General features: G+C 43.6%; 2 non-coding genes and 1 pseudogene across 2 annotated transcripts; 2 read left to right on the top strand and 1 right to left on the bottom strand.

Annotated features, from left to right (window-relative positions):
* The first annotated feature begins 4312 nt into the window (after positions 1 to 4312).
* On the top strand, positions 4313 to 4385 carry trnaf-gaa (transfer RNA phenylalanine (anticodon GAA)). Its single transcript has one exon. It is a non-coding gene; the product is annotated as a tRNA-Phe (tRNA).
* Positions 4386 to 7716: 3331 nt separating this feature from the next.
* Positions 7717 to 7881, bottom strand: LOC148663930 (U1 spliceosomal RNA). The gene has a single exon (XR_015939113.1). It is a non-coding gene; the product is annotated as a U1 spliceosomal RNA (small nuclear RNA).
* A 938-nt stretch (positions 7882 to 8819) lies between these two features.
* Positions 8820 to 8938, top strand: LOC148663929 (5S ribosomal RNA; annotated as a pseudogene).
* Positions 8939 to 17890: the final 8952 nt, after the last annotated feature.

Below are 17890 nucleotides of genomic sequence, written 5' to 3'. Positions count from 1 at the left end.
CAGGCCCTGACGATACTACTTTACGTAGACAGTGGCGGGGGTGGGATGTCAGGGCCTGACAACACTGCTTTATTCAAAGAGTGGAGGGGTGGGTGTCAGGGCTATATGACAGTGCTTAATGCAGAGAGTGGAGGGTTGGGTGCCCGGGCTATACGACAGTGCTTTCCGCAGAGAGTGGTGGGGGTGTGATGTCAGGGCCATACGACACTTCTTTACGCAGGGAGTGGCAGGGGCGGGATGTCAGGGCCTGACGATACTTATTTACGCAGAGAGTGGCAGGGGTGGGATGTCAAGGCCTGAAGATACTGCTTTTCGCAGAGAGCGGAGGAGGTGGGATACGACCTCTCAGTGGGGCCAGCAGGGGGCACTCACCCTGCGGTCTGTGTGGGTCTTAATGCCCCAGTGTAGTGATGGGGGACACGATCTGGCCCACCAGCGACGAGCAGCTTACCAGATCTAGACAAAGGGGGCAACTCTTAGTATGAGCTTAGTCACACATCGCAGCGATTAAAAAAACAAAACAAACATGTTATGTCTGTTACTAACGACTTTTTTTCCTACATTGAAAGTCTCTTTCCCGGGTGATTTTCTAGCGCGACTGACTCTTCATTTCTCCTCAGTGTCTCATCGCGGGCGGATTTGAAACAGACCACAGAAGGTGGTCACACACTATATTATTATTGAGAGACAGGCTCACTGTACCTCAGGCTGGGACATTAGATCACACTGTATTATTATTATTATTAATATTATTGAGAGTCTGGCTCACTGTTCCCCAGGCTGGGACAGGAGATCCCACACTGTATTATTATTATTGAGAGACAGGCTTACTCTCTGTTCCTCAAGCTGAGACAGGACATCACATACTGTATTATTATTGATTGACAGGCTCACTGTTCCTCAGGCTGGGACAGGAGATCACACACTGTATTATTATTATTGAGAGACAAGCTCACTGTCTGTTCCTCAGGCTGGGACAGAGGATCACACACTGTATTATTATTATTTAGAGACAGGCTCACTGTCTGTTCCTCAGAGTTGGACAGGAGATCCCACACTGAATTATTATTATAGAGAGACAGGCTCACTGTATGTTCCCCAGGCTGGGTCAGGAGCTCACACAGTATTATTATAATAATTGAGAGACAGTCTCACTGTCTGTTCCTCAGTCTGGGACAGGAGATCACACACTGTATTATTATTATTGAGAGACAGGCTCACTGTCTGTTCCCCAGGCTGGGACAGGAGATAACACTGTATTATTATTGAGAGACAAACTCACTGTCTGTTCCTCAGGCTGGGACAGTAGATCACACTGTATTATTATTATTGAGAGTCTGGCTCACTGTTCCCCAGGCTGGGACAGGAGATCCCACACTGTATTATTATTATTTAGAGACAGACTCACTGTCTTTTCCTCGGTCTGGGACAGATGGTCACACACTGTATTATTATTGAGACAGGCTCACTGTCTGTTCCTCAATCTGGGACAGTAGATCACATTGTATTATTATTATTAATATTATTGAGAGTCTGGCACACTGTTCCCCAGGCTGGGACAGGAGATCCCACACTGTATTATTATTATTTTGAGACAGGCTCACTATTTGTTCCTCAGGCTGGGACAGGAGATCACATACTGCATTATTATTATTGAGAGACAGGCTTACTCTCTGTTCCTCAGGCTGGGACAGAGGATCACACACTGTATTATTATAGTGAGACAGGCTCACTGTATATTCCCCAGGCTGGGACAGGAGGTCATACATTATATTATTATTATAGAGAGACAGGCTCACTGTATGTTCCACAAGCTGAGACAGGAATTCACACTGTATTATTATTATTGAGAGACAGGCTCACTGTCTGTTCCTCAGGCTGGGACAGAGGATCACACACTGTATTATTATTGAGAGACAGGCTCACTCTCTGTTCCTCAGGCTGGGATAGGAGATCACAAATTGGCTTGTTATTGAGAGGCAGGCTCACTGTCTGTTCCTCAGGCTGGGACAGGAGATCACACACTGTATTATTATAGTGAGACAGGCTCACTGTATATTCCCCAGGCTGGGACAGGAGGTCATACATTATATTATTATTATAGAGAGACAGGCTCACTGTATGTTCCACAAGTTGAGACAGGAATTCACACTGTATTATTATTATTGAGAGACAGGCTCACTGTCTGTTCCTCAGGCTGGGACAGAGGATCACACACTGTATTATTATTGAGAGACAGGCTCACTCTCTGTTCCTCAGGCTGGGATAGGAGATCACAAATTGGCTTGTTATTGAGAGGCAGGCTCACTGTCTGTTCCTCAGGCTGGGACAGGAGATCACACACTGTATTATTATTATTGAGAGACAGGCTCACTGTCTGTTTCTCAGGCTGGGACAGGAGATCACACACTGTATTATTATTATTGACAGATAGGCTGACTGTCTGTTCCTCAGAATGGGACAGGAGATCACACACTGTATTACTATTATTGACAGATAGGCTCACTGTGTCTTCGCTTGGGCTTGACCAGGAGATCACACACTGGATTATTATTATTGAGAGACAGGCTCACAGTCTGTTCCTCAGGCTGGGACAGGAAATCACACACTCTATTATTATTATTGAGAGACAGGCTCACTGTCTATTCGTCAGGCTAGGGTAGGATATCACACACTGTATTATTAGTATTGAGAGAAAGCCTCAGTGTTCCCCAGGCCGGGAAAGGAGATAACACATTGTATTTTTATGATTGAGAGACAGGCTCACTGTTCCTCAGGCTGGGACAGGAGTTCAAACTGTATTATTATTATTATTGAGAGACAAGCTCACTGTTCCTCAGGCTGGGACAGGAAATGACACACTGTATTATTATTATTGAGAGACAAGCTCACTGTTCCCCAGGCTGGGACAGGAGGTCATACTCTGTATTATTATTATTGAGAGACAGGCTCACTGTCTGTTCCTCAGGCTGGGACAGGAGATCACAAACTGTATTATTATTATAGAGAGACCTGCTCTTTCCTGACTGTTCCTTAGGCTGGGACAGCAGGTCATAATCTGCTTTATTATTATTGAGAGACTGGCTCACTGTCTGTTCCTCAGGCTGGGGCAGGATATCACACACTGTATTATTAGTATTGAGAGACAGCCTCAGTGTTCCCCAGGCTTGGACAGGAGATCACACACTGTATTATTAGTATTGAGATACAGACTCACTGTCTGTTCCTCCTGCTGGGACTGGAGATCACACACTGTTCTATTATTACTGAGGGACATGCTCACTGTTTGTCCTTCAGACTGGGACAGGACATTCCACACTAGGTTATCATTATTGAGAGACAGGCTCGCTGTCTGTTCCTCAGGCTAGTACAGGAGATCATGCACTGTATTATTATTATTTAGATACAGGCTCACTGTGTGTTCCTCTGGCTGGGACAGTAGATCACACTGTATTATAATTATTGAGAGGCTGACTCACTGTTTCCCAGGCTGGGACAGGAGATCACACACTGTATTATTATTGAGAGACAGGCTCACTGTCTGTTCCTCTGGCTGGGGCAGGGAATCACACACTGTATTGTTAGTATTATTAAGAGACAGGCTCGCTGTCTGCTCCTCAGGCTGGGACAGGATATCACACACTGTTGTAGTGTTCTCTCACGAGGCACCAGTTCTGTAGGGGTTTGGGCATTTACTGGGACAATTATTTTTGTGGCAGTAAATCACAAAATTCATTATTTTAATGGTCTTAGAATCCAACCATGCGACATAACTCAAACAACGCACACACAGGTACTAATACATGAGGATACATTTGTTAATATATAGAATATGCATGCAAACCCATCTTTTGCATACAAAAGATATAAATTCATTCAGTTACAAAGAGTTACACATCAAGAGGACATAAGTATATCATTCATTTAGACCGTTTCGTAATTGAACTTGTTTACAACTTCTACATGAGATACTCAAAACAAGTACATAACCCTTAGGAATTAAATTGATATCAACTGGTTGGGAGCAGTAATGCAATAAGGTTGAATACTCACTGCCGGTGGGCCCCTCTTCTCACCGTTTCCGTAGTGCAGCGGTTATCACGTTTGCCTCACACGTGAAAAATCCCCGGTTTGAAACCGGACGGGAACAGCCTCTTTTTGTACGCACCTGTACTTCACAGAGGTCTTGAGCGACCGGTCACATGTTCCTTTCCTTCTGAGGGACATTCCTGCAACACTCTCCCGCTCCTCTTGGTGCGCTCATGCCGCAACACAGGAAGGCTGGAGCAGGTGGCTGTGTGCTCTTTCCACCGCCGAAATAGCTCAGCTGGGAGAGCGTTAGACTGAAGATCTAAAGGTCCCTGGTTCGATCCCGGGTTTCGGCATTTTGTTTCATCGCGCCCTTTGTTCCTCTCTCCAGCGCCCCCTGCCTAAAGTGACGCGTCCCTTTCTCAGCCCGAAACGCAAGCGAGACACCAGCAGCGGTCCCTGCAGGTTTCCGTAGTGTAGCGGCTATCACGTTCGCCTAACACGCGAAAGGTCCCCGGTTCGAGACTGGGCGGAAACAGCCTCATTTTGCACGCTCCTGTACTTCACAGAGGTCTTGAGCGACCGGTCATTTGTTGCCAATGTATTTCCTGTGCCTTCATTCACTCTTGTACCAAACGCACGTTCCTTCTGTACACGGAGCCGATCATTTGCAATTGGGCTCTGCCGACAGACCAGGACGAGCTCTATTGGCTCAAAAGCAGCTCAGGAACTGCAAGAACAACAGAAAGATTAGCATCCAGCGGGGGCCTCTTAGTGAGCCCAAGATCTCATCAAGAATCGGCTCCAGCAACAGGGCTGGGCGCATTGTTCCATTCTCCGCCCACTCTCGGTGTAAACAAGTCCTTCCTGGTCTCTGCTTGAAATGCACTTTCATGCGTTTGCTTTGGTGTACCTGGCTTCCCCTGCATGGTCGAATGTGAAGAAGATGCTTAGTAAGTCATTGAAGAAAACCGAGAAGAGGTCGGAGTGGCCTCTGTCGTTCATCAACGATCCAGTCAGGCAGTACTCCTCTGTAAAGCGCCGTTCGTTCACATCGATTGGCTTTTTTTGCCTTCATTCGTATAAGTAGTAAAAGCAGACACCCCTTTAGGGAGCCTGTCAGCACCCGGAGTTTTCCCCTTCTGTAAGCTCTCCATAGCCTCTCAGCTCTTCTACTGTCAAATCCCCCTCAAGTACTTCCCTATCTTCTTCACTCAAAACGTTTTCTAGCTTTGAGGTAAAAAAATGAATTTCTTCATCCTTTACCTCTGTAGAGCTGTACAGTCTTGAGTAGAAGTGTCATGCCCTCTGCAGCCAGAGGGCGGTCCTTCTCTGTCCTGTCCCTAGTTTCTGGTCTGCTGTCCTTCCTGTCCCTCTCTTTCCCTTGGGCTAAATATTTCAGGGTCTTGCACTCTGTCCTCGCTCAGCACTGACGTTCGGATTTCCTGAGACCCGCCTAGCACTAGGGCACCCCACGTCCGCTCCCTGAGGGCACAGGTTTCTATACGGCATTCCTGAACTCTTTGCACTAATGAGCCCGGGCCTTTTTCCCGTCTCGCCGCTATGCATATGGGTCTTTTTCCGCCCTCCTGCTCCCCACGGTTAGTCCCCTTGGACGTCTGTGACAAGAAGGCCTCGATGCAGGAGAGGATAGCACTCAGCTCTGTACTCTCTCTTCCCTCCTCATCAACTACACTTTCCATGACAGACTTGGAGCCTACCACTTTCCTGAAAAAGAAGCGAGTACACTTCTCATTTTCTTCCAAGAACTGCACTCTTCTTAACAGCACTCCTCGACTACTTTCTTCCGCTATGCTCCGGACATCCTTTTTTAAAAGGGTGATATCCTCGAGCACATCGAAGCCATTGTCTCGTGTAGAGACGCTGCAGCTGCCTCTGTTTCCTGGCTAGCACTCCTCTCCGTCTGGCAGCAGCCTTCCTTCCCTCAGCCATGAAAAAGGCCTTTGTCTTCACCCTTACCTCCTCCCACCACTCTCCTACTGACCCATACAGACACTGCAAGGACAGCCACTGTGATAGTTTCTCCTTGTAGCGGGATACTACCCCCTCGTTCTCTAGCAGCTTTGTGTTGAGTTTCCAGAGGCCTGGGCCAAAGACAGTCCCACCCTGGAGTTCCACTCTACACCCTAAAGCCTGATGATCTGAGAAGAAGACAGCCTGAAGAGTGACCCCAACAACTTTCACTCTCTCTGAGACAAAGCAATAGTCAATTCTGATTCCTCCCTGACCATGTATATCCTGCTGTTGTGGGATATATACATCTATATGTGTCTGAGAGTTTAAAGTCTTGAACTAAGTTTTGCAGGGCCAGTGAGCTGGAATCCAATTTTATCAGAGAGCTAGCCTGCCTATCTGTGTGCTCTAAGATACAATTAAAATCCCCTCCCACTATCACGTCTGTGCTACATAACAATAGGGGAGAGAGTGCTTTGAGTAGCTCCACCCTTCCTCCCACGTCAGTAGGACAATACACATTGATTAGACGCAGGTTAACGGTCCCCCATTCCACATCCACACACAGCAACCTGCCATCTATGACCCTCTGAATACTTTTCAATTTGAATGCCCATCCTTTGAAAAGAATGGCCATGCCAGAGGTTCTGTTGTTATTGTCCCCTGACCAATCAGAAGGCCCTTTATCCCACCTATCTTCAAAGCTTTTATACCTCTCTTGATTTACTTCTTTTTCTTTTTCTTCTTACCAATTTCCTGCCAGCCATCCTCTGAATGAGCCTTCATCAGGGTGGCAGCAGTAAAAGCGTTCACGGAGTCCATTTCAAGGAAGGGGGTAGAGGGAGGGGTGGAGGGGTTCCAGCTGTCCCCATCACCATGCTCTCCTTCCTCCTCGCTCGGGGAGAAAACAGAGTCATTTTTCCTTTTCCTCAAGTCCAACTCCTGGGAGCACTGAGGGGAAAGGGGTGCAGCCGATGCACCAGTCTCCTCTTCCTCCTCACCCACCAGCTGCTGCAGATCCTCCGTGATGGACTGGATGGAGGAGAGGAGGACATCTCTAGCACTTGCAGAGTCTGAGAAAAGCAGCACCGCTGAATCCTGGGTATCCTCGCTGGACCCGCTCCACCGGGGGGCCCCACACTGGCCTTCGTTCTGAGGAGCAGGAGTGGGGGAGGGGTCCTCACTGTTCTCGGGGGTTTTCAAACCCTCGTGCTTGTCTGGTGCAGTCTGCGGTTGTGGGGGCGTAGTGGATTTCTCTTCCACCGGCCCCGGAGCCACAGCAGGACTGATCCTGGCTGGAGGCTGAGAGTCTTTGTCCAACAAGGGTTCTTTGTTTGACTTGTTATTTGCTTTGGATTTTCAGGCCGGTTTGGCTGAAACAAGCACAGATACAATAGAGGTACAGCCATTCACTGTTTGACAGAACCTAGCAATCAGAACACGGGTGAAACTGTCTTGAGAATTAGCATACAGTACCGAGGCCCCCATGACCAAATAAATTGGCCTTAATAATGCAGACTACAGCAAAACGACTGACTTTGAAAAGGGAATGAATGTCCGGAAGGAGTAGTGTAACCAGCTTGAAATGCTTCTCCGGACCTCTAACTAAAAGAAACCGGGAACCAGCAGTGGCATCGACTCCTTTCGAACTGGGATCCTATCGCAGATCGTGTTGTCGTAACTCTTCTGTATCTGATATTGGACCAAGCACATCAGGGGAGAGCGCGAACGCAGTCCCCCACTACCAGAAATTATGCAGTCGAGATTCCCACATTTGGGGAATTCGCAGGGGTCAGCACAGCCGGAGTGCAATGGCCGAGCCTCACCCTGGGTGAATCGATTTTTTAAGAACTTTATTTTCTTTTCACAAAAAAATACAGGACATCACAAATTAGAAAGCTTTACATTAATATACATACTTAAAACAGTATATATGATCACATCTCATTACATTTTGACACGGTACCAGTTACATAGCAACAATTTCTTTTTTTCTGGTGTAAATCACATTCTTTACTTAAACATGATAATGTTTTTCACAGTTTCTTGAGATATTGACCTATGCTCTCTATTTCCCACAGATTTTCTGCTTCCTCCCTCCTTTCTCTCCACAGATCTCTGAGGTAATAGTTCTCTCGGGTGATGAACAGGGCCAGGCTACCTGCTGCCTTGACTGGGACCTCGATGCCTTTGAACAGCCCCATGTTCCTCACTCTCCACAGGGCGTCTTTCCCACTCTTCACCACGGCCCAGATCCTGTCAAACACGTCAGGAGGAAGTTTGACAGGAGAGATGCCGTTGTAGCGGCAATGCTTGTTAATAAGACAGAATTAAGCGGTGGTATGCTGTCCTAAATGAGGCCCCATCTCACTCTCCATCTCTGTGGTGCTTGTGTATTAGCGTGAGCGTTTTTTATTCTGATCAGGAACAGTTTTACAAGTCCGCAAAGGATCGAGGAAAGGTTTATCGCCAGCTGAAAAGTGACACAGCGCTTCGGCTGTGGAGACTTGTTCGGCTGGCGTTCGGGGAGTCGCGTTTTTCAGAATTGTATTGAGATCGTTTTCCACAGAGCTCAGATGTCAAAGCACAGCAGCAGCTCTCCACAGCGATCCTCTATAGCGCCCTTTCTCCCGCAGCTCCGTCCTCATTGGAAGGAAGCAAGAGTGAAAGGCTGAAGTGAAATAGAGCGGGGACGAAGGCAGTGAAGAGAGAGAACGTGGGAAGAAGAGAAAAACGCAAGGGAAAAAAAGATGCGTCGTAAAAGAGGTGACAGAGCTGTCCTCTCTATAAGAAGGGTGCCAGCGAGCCTTGCTCTCGCTTACGGCCACATCCCCTTGAGCACGCCTGATCTCGTCTGATCTCGGAAGCTAAACAGGGATGGGCCTGGTTAGTACTTGGATGGGAGATCTCCTGGGAATACCAGGTGCTGTAAGCTTTTAAGCACAGGAGGCGCCCTATCCCCGTTCGCTCGCTCATTCCCCTGTTCACACGTGCAGTGCGGCTTGTCCGTCTGTTTATTTGTCAGCTTTGGCGAGATACTGGTGCTTGTGTATTAGCGTGAGCGTTTTTTATTCTGATCATGAACAATTTTACAAGTCCGCAAAGGATCGAGGAAAGGTTTATCGCCAGCTGAAAAGAGACACAGCGCTTCGGCTGTGGAGACTTGTTCGGGTGGCGTTCGGGGAGTCGCGTTTTTCAGAATCGTATTGAGATCGTTTTCCACAGAGCTCAGATGTCAAAGCACAGCAGCAGCTCTCCACAGCGATCCTCTATAGCGCCCTTTCTCCCGCAGCTCCATCCTCATTGGAAGGAAGCAAGAGTGAAAGGCTGAAGTGAAATACAGATGCAGCCATTCAAAATGAGCGTTAAAAACCCGCGGTACAGTAACAAACCCGCAGGGCACCGTAGGGCACCGCGGTAAGTGATTGGCTGGCCAAAATGACCGACAGGGGCACTCGTGGTGCATTGGTTGGTAGTGAAAAGATTTAATCATTTAATGTCTTTACTGTGCACGTTTCAATACGCTTAGTTTTGAATATTTATATGGAATTTTACCACTAAAGGGAAATTTTAGTAGCTGAGCATAAAAAGAAGAGGAGCATAACGCATCTGAAGGTCATAAACGATATTAATTTAGGAACATAAACATTACTGTATGTACATAAACTGTACTGTGTATGGCTGGTCTTGATAGTTTAAAGAAAAAATACACACCAGTCTTCCATTTCTCCCTAAACATTTTAAGCATGAAAGTTTTATGAAACGATACCCAAACATGTGATTGCTGTATAGAATGAATTTTAATTTTTAAAAATTATTTAACACGAAAATTAAGCTGTTTACATCTTCCGCCTGAGAACAGTCAACCGTTGCTACCCAACGCAGAAACACAGCCACTAAGTAGCAAAGAGAGGACATTAGCTAGCCAATATGATAAAGAAATAAATGATTATTTTGTATATTTCTTTTGCACATTTATTTGAACATTTCCATCGATTGTACAAGCACTTGGAAACTGTCCAATCCCTAGTTCATCAAGCATTTACCGGTCTGGCGCCGGTCTGTGTCTTCTAGGATATAATGCCAGCGAACTCTTGTTTTTATGTCCACTATAACTACGCTGGGCAAACATTCCAAGGTCAAATTCTTCCAGCACGGGGGTACCTTTAAAGCGGAGACGACGGCACCAAATTTTTTTGGCGCGCCTTCTCTTTTAAGCCCTGGCCAAATATGAAGACAGTACGTACAGTTATAATTCAAACGGAATTAAAAACTACACATCCCAGTTACCATGGTGGTGCTTGTGATCATTGCGTTTAACCAACGAAACAGGGCGAAAAATTAGTCACATGACTTTGGGGCAGAGTTTCGAAAGCTTAACCTATCAGCAACAAAGCGAAATTTACACGATAGGCTACCTCAAACTGTCAGTTACACGACTGTGTATGTCGCTTAAGCCACTCCTATTTGGCATTTTAGTTATGGAGGCGAGAAGACGCCCCCCCCCCCTTCTCTGGGTGTCTGATTTGCCGCCATGTTTAACTGTTCGGTGTCCGAATCGGAGTAGCTACGCGTACGAAATAAAGTTAATCCCAACTACAAAACATATTTTTGTGGTAAGAGGGCGCAAAACATCAGTATTTACTGCTATTAATTACTGTACGATTTATAGTTGAAATTTGAGCCTAGATATAAAGTTAGATATAAAGTTAAAATCTCGACAAAGCAATGTAGGAAATACAGAGAAAATAAATCCTTTCTGACATCTAAAATCAGTTTCGATCAAGGTCTCTAAAACGAGAAAAGAAAAAGAGGATTTTCGGAGGGCAATTACGCTGTGTTTATATAGAATAACTGATTTATGAGCAATCTAATTTCTTGTTCGTTTAAAATAGTGAAATGTCAGCTGCAAAAGATCGCACCAGAAACAGCACTCTCTCTGCCTGTCATAGACGTTCAGGAAAGGCTGAATGAAGTCATGTCAAGTACAATAATTCGGTGATCAATAATAACAATTGTAGGACAGTATATAAGGAGGATAAGGATTTTGAAGTTGACTCGAAATCTGATAGGTAACCAGTGCAAGGACTTGAAAACAGGTATAATGCATCCCTGATAGGATTCTTGCTGTCATATTCTGAACATATTGAAGATTGCTCAGTGTGGATTTAATTTCCCCAGTGAACAGGATGTGCATTTATTAATTCTAGAAAAAAAGCCTTTCTTGATTTCTCTAGTTCTTAGTTTCTCTAGTTCCCTTTAAAATAAACTATTATTCCACAATGCAGAGTATTACATGGCCAGTATTTACACATGATATTTGTGATTTAAATAAATTAACACAAGCAGCTTTTGGAGATTTAAGTGTTGGCTGAGTTATTGCAGGATAAAAGACTAGAGATGTTGGCAAGAAGAAGATAATTTGGGGAAAGCTGAGGAATACACTTATAACAAGAACACTTCCTAATGGGGTTAGGCATACTTTTGATGAAGATGATGAAGTTAACAGACTATATGTTTACATAGATACTGAAATAAGGATTGTATTTTAGATGATGTGTAGTTGCTGGCATTGAACTGTGTGTTGGATGCACATGAATTGAAGGAATGGGCAAACATAGCTGATGCAGATCCACAGAGCCAGAATATTAAGATGTTTATAATTAAAGGCAATTTGTTTAAATAACTAGGTATGGATACTGATGTGCAAGAGAGGTGGAAAGGCTGTTTCCTTAAGCCAGCACTATAAGATATTTTATTCCCAGTGAGATGCTGCCATTTCATAGTGGGTTTCTAACACTGTGTATAGTTCCATCCACACAGTGCCTTTACTTCCATCCATTTCTAATCTCTTTATCCAGTACAGAGGATTTGGAGCCTATCCCAGTAAGCAACGGACACAAGGCAGAATACACCCTGGACATAGCGCCAGTCCATCACAGGACAGACAGACACAAACACACACACACCAGGGCCAGTTTTCCCATAAACCAATTAACTTACCAGTATGTTTTGGAGTGCGAGAGGGAGTCATATCACACATATGGAGAAAAACCATGTAACCCGGAGAGAACATGTAAACCCCACACACACAGGATGGCAGGAATTGAACCTAGGACCCCAGTGCTGCAAGATAGCAATGCTAACCACTTCGCCACCATTATAAATGGATGGATATCTTAGTTATCTTTCTAGTTCACAGGTTTGCATGCATAATTTAATTTTGAAAGCCACTGAGACATCAGGTACTACTGTTGTATTTATGAAAAAGAAACAAAACAAAAAACATACTAACAACTGTGCCATCCTACTCCTTAGTTAATACATTTTATTTTAACATTGTTAGAAAAATATTTTGAATTATATTTAACCCTATTTTTTCTTTAGTTTTGTATTTAACATATTATATGATAGTCAGACTTAATGTACATTTGAACAATGAAAATATATTTTTACAAGATGCGGGGGAAAGTGCAACAGCTTATTACAGTGCTAAATTTAATATTATTGATTGCTAATAGTTTATGCTAACACCTAACTTTCTTAATTAGATGTATTTAAAACAGGGAACTAAGTGTAACATACTATTCAGAAATACAATCGAAAATAGTTTTGTGGTGTTTGTATGGATGAAACGTTTCTAAAATGTATAACGTAACAAAATTAAAGACGATTAAAATCTGTAATCTTTCCACTTGTAATGTCATTAGACAGAACAACACGTTTCTGGTTTGTTTTAATTAGCTAGTATTAGTTAGTAGTTAGTAGTTTTAATTTAATTAGTATTGCAATTCGCACTGATTCCTTTGCGAAGATATGGATTTAAGAATATTCGTGCCTGGTCAAAAAATGGCATTAAGCACTTAAAATTTATATGGTTAATAATAGTAAACTGTAACATGCTGTAACAAGATCGGTTAAACTGCGAAGAAAATGCTTTCAGAGAAAATGTTTCAGGTGTGAAGAACATAGATCTCCAATGCAATTTCAACCAAACCTGTTCCCACACACCCTGCCCCCACTACCATTAGAATATACACAAAGCACTGAAATCTTTCGAGCTAATGATCAGGTGACCCGAGAGAGAGCGAGAGAAACACCAAGGGGTGCGGAACCAGGGAACTATTTACATGGAAAACGGGCGATCTCCCCAGACTCCCCAGTCCGCCCGTTTCACTGTTACCTGGATACCTCTTTATTTAGAACTCACTAACACTGATTTTTAGTTTAGAAGGATTCAAGTAGGGTTTTAGATGAAAGGCAGCGACCTTAATCAAGCCCAAATCATAATTGAACCCATTCAGAGCCTACATTACATTTTAGCGTAAGAAGGCTTGCGTTTTCTCTCTTCTCTTTTAAGCATGTGTACGATGTGTAATACAATTACAATGTGTAATTACAATGCTGTAATACAATTTGAATCGTATGAGGGTGGGGGGGGAGGGGGAGGTGTCTTTCGCTGGAAATCTCGCCTGCTTCTACTTTACGAGTACAACCCCCTCTCTGCCGGAGTGCTGGCTGTGACGAATTAAACCGGTTTCACAGGTTTCAATCACAGACCATGTGACATGGGAGTCAGGAAACTAACACACAGCGCCTCCGGATTTGATAACGCTATAAAAACGCTATAAAATAATGTGACTAGGCACAGAACAAGTTTACAGCACAGTACAACATCACTGAAGTCAACTCCTAGGTACTGTAACTGTCGTGTGGATATTTTCACAATAATCAGACAAAGGTTTAAGCATCGCTTGTTCTAGATAAAACTGCAAAAAAAAAAAACAACAACCCATAATGTACTTCTTTGCGGCTCTGTTTGCCCAAATCATATATTCACAACGTGAAATTTAGAAAATAATATTACGTAACCAAAATCTGCAATATGGAAACAGAACCTGTGTAATTGTTGATAGATGATGTACTCGTAACATTTTTACAAGACGAACTACAACATTTAAAAAATGACTTGTATGTACTTGATATCTCTAATCAATCCACGGCGACATTGTTAAAGCAGAGTCCCAGTAAAACGAAACTAAAACGCCCTGGGCATACCGTTTCGCGCTTCTTATTAGTTGCTCAAAAGTAATTTGACCGTATGAAATGCATAATATAAACCTAGAAACATATACGTGAGCAGTATTTACGTACTGTAGTATCGGTGTTAAGACATACCTCTCAAATACTGTAAATCAAGTTAAAAATATCTCAAGACCGATTCTGGTCATTATGAAACCATGTTTCGTGTATGTTTTCTTTAAAGTACCGAGACCAGCCATATACTGTATGTTTATGTTCCAAAATTAATATCGTTTATGACCTTCACACGCGTTGCAGTATGCTCCTATTCTTTTTATGCTCAGCTACTAAGATTTCCCTTCAGTGGTAAAATTAGATATGAATATTCAATACTTAAACGGGCACAGTTAAGACATTAAATATACATATACATACTGTATACAGTACAGTTTTCATACAGTAATATGTCTATGTTCCTAAATCAATCTCTTTTATGAGCATGTGAAAGGCATGGTGAATCGATTCTCAAAAATTACTGTACTTTGCATGATTGGAAACAAATGCGTGATTGCGAAATGCTGTGGTGTTACTTTTACAAAGACGGTCAATGAAAAAAAGAATGTTGACCAGGGCAATACTTTGAGTTTACACTTACAGCTTGTCCAAGGTCATTCATTATTAGTACTATTAGTAATATCTTCGTTAAAGACTTTGATGGCCACAGCTCAAACATGAGAGGTTGAGCTTTATTAGCTCCACCTTGCCGAAATTCAGGATACTATTATTTTGCTTGTCATATTATAGGAGAATTTATGGTAACTCGCGGTATTTACCGGTAACTTGCGGTAGACTGCGTACAGCATACCGGAAAATAATGCGGTATCGCCCACGCATTTTGAATGGCTGCATCTGTATGTCCCCCAGCTCTGAGCCCATTGGGCCTGCTGGTGTGACCAGAGCTGCAGCGTCGCCATGCTGGTGGGGGTCAGTTCGGCTTTTCTGTTGGAATGAACAGGGGGGTTACATGATGGTGCTGTCTGTGGTCTGGCTGTCCTGCTGGTCTGGATGAGGGGTGCGTAGTGTGGTGCAGGTACTTGTCCCATCCTGCTCTTGGTCCAGGTTGGAGGGTTGCACTGATTCTGAGTCTTGTTAGCTGGTATGGATGGGTTTGGGGGTGTTGATACCAGAGTGGTCCGGGGGGGGTGCAGGTGTCTCGGGGGCATTCTTGTTTTTCTGTGAGTTCAGGTTGGTTCTGTTGGTTTTGCCACGAATCTCCCTCACGCAGGCAAGCACTCCCGCATTCCTACGAGCTCTCCCCGTACCAAACGTGCACGTGTCAATCAGTCCTCTGCTTAAACCCTCATCTGCCCCCCGGTCATTGCTCACGATTGAGATTCTCTCCCGGAGCTTATGTACTAACTACACCTTTGCCTTACTATGACTTCTCCCCTGGACCTCGACCCCGCTTTTCCGACTACCGCTTTAGCCACTCGATTTTGTACCTTCGCCTGTTTTACGCTTTCTCGGATCCTGACCCAAGCCTGTCTCTTTGTTTACACCTCTGTCTACCGACGCAACTTCTACGCCTTCCCGGACTCCGACCCCTGCCAGTCCCTCGACTACGCCTTCGCCTGTCGATTCTGTGCCTATGCCTGTACTACGCCTTCCCGGACTCGGACCCCTGCCTGTTTACTCCGACTACGTCTGCGTCTCGCGCCAACCCTACCAAGGGCACCGCATTGGATCCCTATCCTCAGCAGTCAGCCCCTGCGTGACAGGTTCTGAGTGTCTTGGTTACATCCGTTTGTGTGTATAGATGAAAAAGCTATTGAAGAGCACCCCCACACCCCCCACCCATCTCGGTGGAAGTTGCCAAATTCAAAAAATCCTAAAAAGATAATTAAAAATGCACACAACAAAGCATGACTGTGAAAGGTCAGGAGGCCTGCCTAGTGAGCACAACACTTGATTACAGTAAAAAAAACCATTAAAAAATAAAGAAATGTTCCACAACTCAAAGCAAGGTTGTATAAGGTTAGGGGAAATGTCTGGTGTAAAACACCTGGTTGCAGCACTGTGGCTGTTGTGCTTGAAGAGCTATTGACTCATGAATAGCACCCCCCAATCCCCATGTACCGCCTCTCTAATGGTGCCATATTGATCCTTTTTCACTCAGACTTTGATCAAAAGCTCAATAAACGACGAAGCAGAGGCTCTTGTTCCGAATTCAGCTCACGTCTGATTGTCTTGTTTTGGCCAAGATCTGATCTTTGAATTCAGGGACTACTCTGTCTACTTTGTACAGTAATTCAAAAGTAGATACAAATGTCACATTTTTATTGTAGATATAAAGGTGTTCTCTGTTTTCAAAGGATAGGTACTTAATTGGCTTTATGATTTGGTTTTGATTTTGTATCGTTGTATTATTAAGTTTGTGCTTTTTGTGTTTTTAACATATTGTGAACTTATTTTTGAAACAAATGCTTACAAAGGCAGACATGGCACACATCTGTTTATACCAGCGGTGAATTGTATATTTTTATTAAGTAGAAGCTACTGTGCACTTCTGGGAGTATAACAGGTTCGATATAAAGTGTCAAAAATATAAAAGGGGAAAATACCCCAGACTGGGTGTAAACGCCTCGTTGTGACTGTTGTTTTATTGTTGAATACAGCATACTGTGCACGAAATGTTGCAGAAACACAATCTGATAGTTAAATAATTCTTATTTTAATAATTTGATAAGTATGAGGCCCCGGATCCAAATATTCAGTTCTGATTTTTTTAAAGTTATATCTTCCCTTCCTCTGGTGGAAGTAACACGATGTGAGCAATTGTTTTTTGTTCTTTTTTTTCACGTTGCGATCCAAAAAGCCATAGATGCACAGTCTGACAGCAACCAAACCAGAATGGATTCTGCTGGGAGCCGGACTGAGCTCATTTTTGCTCCCTGTGCTGAAAACAGAATTAGCTCTTACCCGAGCACCATCTACAGCTGCTGGATGGTACTCTACGCCCTGCTGCTCCAGCAATTATTTTGACGAAAGACAGATCACTTGTACGCTTTTAACCTTCTCGCAGCTACAGGCATATATATAAAGGCACGCGCTGGTACACCTTCTCTAACTTTCACAATCGCGATAAACATTTTTTTAAGACCTTTGAAAAACTAGATATAGATATAGATAAAACTAGATAAAAAACATGAGCTTTATCGGTTTTTACATTAATCGATTTTGAATCAAACTTGATCTTTTTACATTGCATTTTACGTTGAAATGTAGCATGCATACCTAATCCACCAACGGACAGAGCAATATTTTACGTTGCCTTCCAGAGCTTCCAACGTGTGGTGGATTTGTATGGGTGTCTGTATGATACCACTACAGCACTGGCGCAGGTGCAAACCACTTTCACAAGACTTTTTCAGTCTTCTCTCTCAAATGGATCGAAGCACAGGAGCCAATATTAGAGAAAACGACAGGTGTTTAAACAGAGGATGTCCCAATGTCTGGGACAACACATTGTGATTTTGTATAAACGCAAATGGTTTCTCATTTAAAAGCCAACAATATTCTTTTTCTCCCTGGCGCTAATAAGCTACCACACACAAAATTCATATGTGCATAGGAAGGCAGAATAAAATCCAGAACTGTGTTGGTGATATCGATAAACAGGGCTCATGTTCACAACAAAACTTTACTGTATAAAAAGTTATAATTCGTAAATATATATTTTTTTTATTATGCAAAGTGTCTGTTAAACCATTCATGAAGGATTTTTAGACAAAAAAACACACCATTATATGAGAAAATATATTTACTATATCTGCATTTAACTCACTTTTTAACAATTTTCAATTTC

The sequence above is a fragment of the Lepisosteus platostomus genome, chromosome 5 (assembly GCF_059453375.1).
Source record: "Lepisosteus platostomus isolate fLepPlt1 chromosome 5, fLepPlt1.hap1, whole genome shotgun sequence".
Classification (NCBI taxonomy): domain Eukaryota; kingdom Metazoa; phylum Chordata; class Actinopteri; order Semionotiformes; family Lepisosteidae; genus Lepisosteus; species Lepisosteus platostomus.
The sequence above is the reverse complement of the archived record's forward strand: the minus strand, read 5'-3'. Positions and strand labels throughout refer to the sequence as shown.